Consider the following 9010-nt stretch of genomic DNA (forward strand, 5'->3'; position numbering starts at 1 on the left):
CTCTGTATCCCCCTTTCTTTCTTTTTTTATTTTATATTTATTTTATTTTAAAATTTTTTTAATGAGGGGGTAATTTGGTAATAAAAAAAATAAAATTAGTAAAAAGGACAATTTTAAAACAAACTGAAATCTTGGGGACCATTTTGTAGCGAAAAAAAGGCCGAGGACGAAACAAATTTTCGACCTCTACGTTAGGGACCAAAATCGTACATATCCCTTAGTTTTTTGAAATAAATGTTTAGATTTCTTTTTTTTCTTGTATTGGACCAAATTTAAAGTCCATTATACACATTATCAAGATTTTTCATTGTCTCCCTAACAGAATTCATTAAATAAACTTCTAATGAATTCTATTATCTTTTTTCAAATAATCTTGTATATGGATAATTCATTCTTTAAATGAATACATATGCAGTCATTGTCAATATAGAAAAGAATCATCATTACATAAGATATGTATGTATGTGTGTATCACAAACTTTATATTAGTATCTCAATTGGAATAGCTGTATTTGAAAATAATCAATTAAATATCTTTAATTGAATAACTATTTTCTTATCATTGGGTATTTCCATTATTTATTGTATTGGTTGTCCACAATGGAGTTTTTGTATTCATTTCCACAATAAATGAATATATTACTACTTTTGCCATAAACAAAAAATTATTTAGGTGTGTTTAAGGTTCAAGATTAAGATTTAAGATGTAAGATTTAAGATAAATTATCGCTGAATTCATTATCCTGAGACTTATTGAATGATTTGAGAGTAATTTTTTTTGTGTTATTTTTTAAATAAGTGATTTCAAAAGCAAGTAATTTGCCTCTAAATTCATTATAAGTCATTTGACAGTGCCACTGCTTTTATCTATGACTATGGCTTTTGTTTTCTACTCTTTCGTGAGACTTCTCAGTATTTTCCTCACTAGCACAGGTTCAGGTTGGGTAATCTCCATAGCATCTAAGTCATTGATGATGACAGTGAATCTTTCGAACATTTCGTCAATAGATTCTCCTTCTTTCATAGAGAACATTTCGTACTCTTTGCACAGTATGTCTATTCTGGTTTGTTTTACTTGAGCAGTGCCTTTGTGTGTGACTTGGAGTTTGTCCCATATTTCCTTTGCCATTTTGCATCTTGATACTTTTTAGTATTCTTTGAAACTGATTACACAGTTGAGCATGTTGATAGTTTTGGCTTTGAGCTCTATCTTCCTCATCATTCCATTCGACCTCAGCCTTGGGAACAACTACACTATCAGCTCCTGTATTGGTTGGAACTTGGGGACCGTTCAATATGATCTTCCATATGTTGTAATCTACTGATTGAACAAAGATCTTCATTCTCTCCTTCTAATAGCTGTAATTCTTTCCATTGAAGAACGGAGGTCTGTTGTTGGATTGTCCTTCTGTCAAAGTATAGACCACCACATTGGAATCATTGTTGTTTGCCATCATAATCTTTCCTCCAAGCTGCAAAGCTTGATCTCTTTGAGACCAAGCTCAGATATCAATTGATGGTTATCAGTGATTAAGAGAGGGGGGTTGAATCTTAGCCTCCTTTTCTTCAGAATATTACTTTTGCCTTTTCAATGGAACTTAGGAGATATTTTTGTTTTTGTCTCGTATTGAGTTGAGAAACACTTTCTTTTTGTCTTCTAAATAACAGAAACAAAAAAAGAGTAGAGAAGAAGGAGTGATACCCAGATGTATCCTAGTTCAGCTACCTAGTGCAATGTAGCCTACATCTAGTCTCCATCACAATTATGATGGAATTTCACTAACTTTTTCACAAGATTACAAACACCAATTTTTTCCTAGGATCTACCCAATCCTATCTGGGACAAATCCAGATTCTAACTCAATCTGAATTTGACTAGGACTCAACTTAGCTTTCAACAGCCAAGTGCTAACCCAACTTGCAAGGAAATTCCCACAGGATCATGAAACAAAACATAAAGATGTACAAATCTGAAACATCTTATAGCTTTTTCTCCAAGTTTAACTCACTATCTTTTACCTCTCATTGACTTTTTCTTACAAATCTCACCATGTTTATCTTTTTCAATGAGACTCAGACAGACAAAATTGAGAAAAAGAAATACAACGTGAACACCATGAAGGAGAAGAACTCAACCAGTTTAGGTAGCTATGAGAACTGAATTCTGTGCTTTGTTCTTACTCTCTTACCTTCGACCCTTGGCCGTTCACCCTTATTATAGAAGAGTGAAGCTTCCAAGGTTGAAGCAAGCTTCAAGACCCATATTGTCTTCTTCTCCTTCATCAGAGCTTGCAGCGACTTTGTCAATGATGAGAGAGAGATCCGAATTTGTTGCATGCAACTTACCCCTTCTCTCTCATCCTTTTTCTTCAAATTTATTCAATCTTGACCATAGAGCTTTGTTTGGCCCCAAGTTTATATTTAGACCGTGGATCTTCTACTGTCTGGATTTGACTTTGATTTCTCCATGGTTGCTTGATTTGTGCTTGAGACTTTGTGATTTTCTTCTTGATTCTTTGGTGTAGCACAAATGAGGGAAGATATCTTTTGATGTGCTCTGACCAAAATGAGACTGGCTTCTTAGTTGTAGCCCAACTTCTTGCTTGGATTAGGAAACAAGCTTTTTGTCTTTCACCATTACCTAGCTTCAATGCTTTCCATTTCCTTCTTTCTTCTTTGTTGAGTGAGTGACGTGATCGAAGAGAAGGAGAGAGGAGAGAGAAGAGAGAATTTGGTTTTCGGTGGAAACTAAGTAGAATTAAAGTGAATTGAACTTGGATTTCAAGTTTCTTAGAATGTGGGTGTTGGTGACTTGATTAAAGTGTAATGAATTCTGAATGTGATCACCAAATGGACTTGTATTGGGCCAACACATTCTTGTTTCATTTTCTTAATTCATGTCGGCTTGTTTATTTGTTTCATGGGTCCTAGATGATTAATTATTTTTGGTTCAATTACTCTGCAGGTCCTTATAGTTTCACCAAAATTTCAATTAGGTCCCTATACTTTTTTTCTTTTCAATTGGGTCCCTTTACATTTTTTTTCAATTTAGTCCCTATTTACGTTAAACGTAAAAAAAATATTAGTAAATTGTAAAATTACTTGTATACCCTTAGGGACCCAATTGAAAAGAAAAAAAAATTATAGAGACCTAATTAAAAATTCGGTGAAACTATAAATATTCAATGAAAACTATTCATATAATCTTTTTTATTTTGTTACTGTTATTTTTTTTGCTTATTTATATACAAATTGTATAAAAAATCCCTTTTATCTGTTTGTAGCTTCTTTTTATATCATACGACAGTAGCAGCCAAAATTTTAATCTCAGTATTGAACATAACGGCATAACTTTATTAGCCATATTAGGAATTTATAGGATCACTTCTCAAATCTCAACACAGTTCAATAACTACAACATTTAATCAATGGATCGGTTTTCACCCACAATAGTTCAAATTTTTGTTAAACAAATAGATATAACATACTCAATCAACTAAAAAAGAAGAAATTATCTCTATATATTTGAATAATAAGTATAATCTACTACACTACAACAAATTTAAACAATAATGATTTAAAAAACCAAACATGATTTACTTATACAATTCGAACAATTTCAAAACAGAACACTTATACTGATTATCTAGGTAGAATATTTGATGTTGGCTCTTCTTTGATCTTTCTTCCAACTGAAAATGCAGGATGATTAGGAATAGAAAGTGTCATTGTCTCACATGCTAGCATAACAACTACTGTGTCTATCTTCTTGTACACACAATAAACTAGTATGTAACCTTAGATTTTCAAAGCCAACTAAGCTCTCAATTCACATCTATAATCTGATTATACTACAAACTCTACAAGAACATAAAATTCTCCTTCTTTTCCTCCTAAATCCATCTGAACTCTGAAGCATTCATCTTTCATATTCATATTCAAATAATAAAATCTGACCATTCAGAGATGAAGGAAGCATGGTCCATTGACTCCCCGAGGACATCGTCATGCTTAGAATGCTTCTCTTTCCCACCCACCAAACTCCCTGAGTTCCCAACTGCGGTAGTCCGTAGTGGCACGTCAATTAAAACAACGCTCTCGACACCAATCTTATCACCTTCACCAATTCTTACATTGCCGAGAATTGTGACACCGGCACCAATCAGCACACCATCACCAATCTTGGGGTTCCTGTCCCCACCAATCTTACCAGTACCATCGAGGGTCACATGGTGCAGAATGGAGACATTGTTGCCAATCACTGCAGTCTCTCCAACCACCAAATTTAAACACAAGCAGAAAACTGGAATATAAATATATATACCAAATTTGAACAATTGGTGATAAAAATGAAAAACTCTGAAAGTAAAGTAGAAATGAAGAACAAATTCACAATTTGAGAAACAAACAAAAGTTACAAACAATTAAGTAAAACTGAAACTGAATTACAAATTCACACAACTTAAAAATTCACAGCTTGAGAGACAGGATTTGAAAACAACTAGAAAAAACTGAAATTGAAGCACAAATTCACGCAATTTGAGAACATAATAATAATAGTAATCAATTTTAATGTCACTTGTTTTGGCAGATCGAGTACAGGCGGATTGAGGAGAGGCACAGTGCGGCAAGGCGCGGTAAGGGCTGCGACGAGCAAACAGTGCTCCGCAGAGCAGCACAGAGAGAAGGAGGCGACAGACGGACGACCACCAAGCGTCCGCCACGGACGACGATGGATATGGATGAAGACAACGGACCGACGGAGGAGAAACGAGAGCACACGATCTTCAGATAGCAACTGGCTAGGGTTTTTTTTTCTTTTGGGGCAAAATGTTAAGGGTGTTTTTGGTATTTTGAAAAAATAGATGTATGTTTAACTAGTTATTTTAATCCAATTATGAGAATATTTGTTTTTTAAACAGAATATTCTGTTATCGTAAATGTTATTCTTATGGCAGAGACTTAATTGAAAAAATTTAACGTACAGGAACCCAATTGAAAAGAAAAAAGGTACAGGAACTTAATTAAAAATTCGGTAAAACTATAAGGACTTGCGAAATAATTAAACCATTATTTTTCTGCACACCAAACCAAACTCAATAACAAATAATTTGATAAATACATAATAATGTTTGTTCTTCACTTGCATTAATTTTCCAAATTCAACAATAATAATTATTTTTTAAAATTTAATTAATGTTAGTGTATCAATNAATATAATAAAAAAACAGGAATAAAAAATAGTTAAGAGTATAATGTAAAAAAATTATATTTGAAAATAAAGATTTTTTTTTATTTTGTAATGAAAAAATTCCTGAAATGTTAACGTTGATAACTTTGAGAATTTAATTGTGATGGCAAGAGTGTAACTTTAAAACCAAAAAAACGTTTTTAATGTGTGGGTCTTATTGGTACCTTCAAAAAATAAAAAAAAATTACATTGAAAAAAATAAAACAATCTAGTATTTGGAAATGAAATAATTAAAAAAAAATAAATTCCTAACTTTTTAATTTAAGATACATGAGTTCTTGACTAATTAAAAATATAAAAACGTCTCTAACTTTTTAAAATACAAGATATTTAAGTTTTTCTGTCTAAAATATATAAAGATAAATTAATCTCTTAGAAAAATTTAAATGTCTCGTATTTTAGAAGGTTAGAAATATTTTAGTATTTTTAATTAGTCAAAGACTTATGTATCTTCGAGATAAAAATCAAGACCTATTTATCATTTACTCTAATTTTAAATGTTCCATGTCAAAAGAAAAAATTAAATGTTACGAATTTTGCCATAAGAAAATGATAATAATAACTGTTCATTTTGACCTACCTCTTCTTCCTTCTATCTTCCTTTCAATTCTTTCCTTCAATTTCTTTCCCGTTTTCTTCTTTTTTTTTTCCGCTTTAAATTTAATGGTAAATTTGGTGAAGATTCTTTCTTTGTTTATGCTAGATTTTTCTGTCACGCCGCCACGTCCACTTGGGACTTGGGATGCAAAAATATGTTCCGAAATTGACCGCTAGGATTAATTTAGAGTTCAGTGACATTTATACATAGTTATAAACTTATAATAAATATTAATTTAATGCTATTTTATTATTAAAGGCACCTAGAGATAAACATGTCTAATAGGGGTGGACACGGGTCAGTTTGGTTTGGATTCAAGATAAAATTAAAATCAAACCGATTAAAATATAATTGATTTAGCTTGGTTCGGATTTATATTTTTTTGTATATGTACCCAAATCAAATCAAACCGATTAAGAACGGATTGGTTCGGTTCGGTTCGAGTAATTGGATATCCGATAACTTTAAAATTCATAAAAAAATCAAATTTTTATCTTAAAAATTCAACAATAACATCAATAGAAATAATCCAAACATGTTAAGTATTAAATACATTAAAAAATAAACTCATTAAAACCTAAACAAATTAATAGTGAATACTTTTTTTCTAATGGAAATACAAATTTTTTAATTAAACACCAATTTTTTTATTTAATTAATACATGATCGGGTTCACAGGTTGGTTCGGATTTTGTACCTTTAGAACCGATCCATCGATATCAATAATTTACCCAGAGAGAGAAACCCGAATTAGAAGGAAGACAGCGGGAAAGAATGTCTAGGATTTCGGATCGAAAGATACACCGAAAAAGAGAGAGCGAGAGAGCGTCTCAAGCACAGGATGGTATAATGCAAGAAAGGCTCGAGAAACACGATCTGGAAGGGGAAAATTGTAAGACCCCAAGTTTTCGAAAATTAATTTAATAAAATAAATTTTATTATTATTATTATTATTATTATTATTATTATTATTATTATTATTATTATTATTATTATTATTATTATTATTATTATTATTATTATTATTATTATTATTATTATTATTATTATTATTATTATTATTATTATTATTATTATTATTATTATTATTATTATCACTCTTCTTGTTATTACAATTATATAAATTTGTTTAGTTACATTAAGTAAAGTTTCTTAGCTATATATATATACATAACCATTCATTGTAATAATTGGCCATTTATAAATCATTTATCATCACCAGCGAATCATACACAAAAGGAAAAGAAGATTAGGAAACGTGGCTTAGTGCATATATATGTATGTGTATAAACATGACACATACTTGCTTTCATTAATTGAGTATGCCACCTAATAAAATTTATACCACAAACTCCCATTAATCATAACACTCATCTTTTTCATTCATTCATACTTGTTACAGGAAAGAAAAAGAAAGAAAGCACCGAGAGAGAAAGAAAACCGTGAGAGAGAATGAGAGAAACTATGGCACCGTGAAATTCATGGTTTTAATTTCTTGAGATTCGTAACTCTAATTAAAAATCTAATTCGGTAAAAGTGTTCATATCTTCCTCCTTTATGTGTTGGCGTTATTTTTGTCCGGTGGAAGTCGACAGTGACGTAGCTTTCCTACCCCTTGAGCTTGGCCAACTGGAGTTCTACGAGGCATGGAGGTTCCGGACGTTTTTCCTTTCAGCAGCTCGGTCAAAAAGTTTCTCTAAAGTTTTCGTTGATTTTGATTTCGTATGAAGGTAGGGGATTTATTTTTAAAGATAAACGTTTTTAATTTAGAATGCCTACAAAATTAATTGAATAATTGCAAATATATCTATATATATATATATTAATAATAGTAATGTTATTGAGTATGGATTATTGCTATGAATGTGACTATTTTCTGATTATTAAGAATTTCGCTGATTTGAGAATTGTTGAGATTTGAGAATTGTTGAGAAAAAGGCTTAGTTAAGAAAAGATTTACTCTATTTTAAGGTTTGATTTATTAAGAAAAATATAATGTTTTAAACCCAATCTTTTAAGGAGAGATTTTGTTTTAAGTAAAGATTTGAGCTCGGTTTATTAAGAAAAAGAATCTCTGCCACAGGAGAGCAGAGAACAAGGATTTAAAGAATATATTAATTAATGAAGTGTCTACCACAGGAGAGCAAATGTGACATTGTTTGGGCCTTAGTGCCAAATGTAAAGTGGGGACGCCCACACATACACTGAGAACTGTTTTCCAGATGTACGCTTATTGATTTGGAAAGTCACACTGATGCGGCCTAGCCGTACGACTTATAAGCACACTGATGCATCTGGAAAGCCATACCTGGGACTTGTGCCTGGGTAACCGACACATGAGCTCATGGCCTGCGTTAGGGATAGACATGCATCATGTTGTTTGCACATTTGTATTTGATTGCGCTTGCTTGTCTTATTACTTTGTGATTGTATTGTTTGTCTTGTTGTGACTTGCTTGTACTTTGAATTGAATCTCTTGCTTGCACTACTTGTTTGTGAGAGTATTTAAGTGATTACGAGTTGACATTTGACTGAGGATTAATATGTGGTTGAGAGACAGAAAGTGTGACTAATTTTATATTTAAGTTTTGTTTTGAGTTAAGAGATTTTAAAAGGAGGTAATTAATTATCTAAAGTAGAACCAAGAGTATTTTCAAAGGGTTTGATAAAAATATATTTTTATTGAGTAAAGTTAATTATTTGCATTTTATTCCATTACTTTTACGGCATTCCCATTCCCTATTGAGAACGTGTGGTTTGTTCTCACTCCAAATCTTCCACCCTTTCAGTGACAGGTTTGAAGATTCAATAAGAAGCTGCAGACGATTAGTAGATTTACTTGTGATTCCTGTTGTTTTTATAGAGTTCCCTCGTTCTTGTTGCTTTAGCTTTTATTTTATCCAGAGGGATATGTATTGTATTTGAGTTTTACATTGAATCTAATTGTATAGCATCTATTATTATTAATAATTAAGTGATTATTATTATTTGAAGATCTTTTGTTATGTGAATTTAATTACTAAAATCTTTTTCTGAAATTTTCTTAAAAACTGAAACACGACATCGACGTAAAGGTTCAATAGTAAATTTATAATAAAGGAAATCAGGTCCGTAATGCCTTACTTTTGGTACGATCATGACGTGCTAAAAGTTAGGGTGTT

Source organism: Arachis ipaensis, chromosome B09, assembly GCF_000816755.2.
Source record: "Arachis ipaensis cultivar K30076 chromosome B09, Araip1.1, whole genome shotgun sequence".
Taxonomy (NCBI): Eukaryota; Viridiplantae; Streptophyta; class Magnoliopsida; order Fabales; family Fabaceae; genus Arachis; species Arachis ipaensis.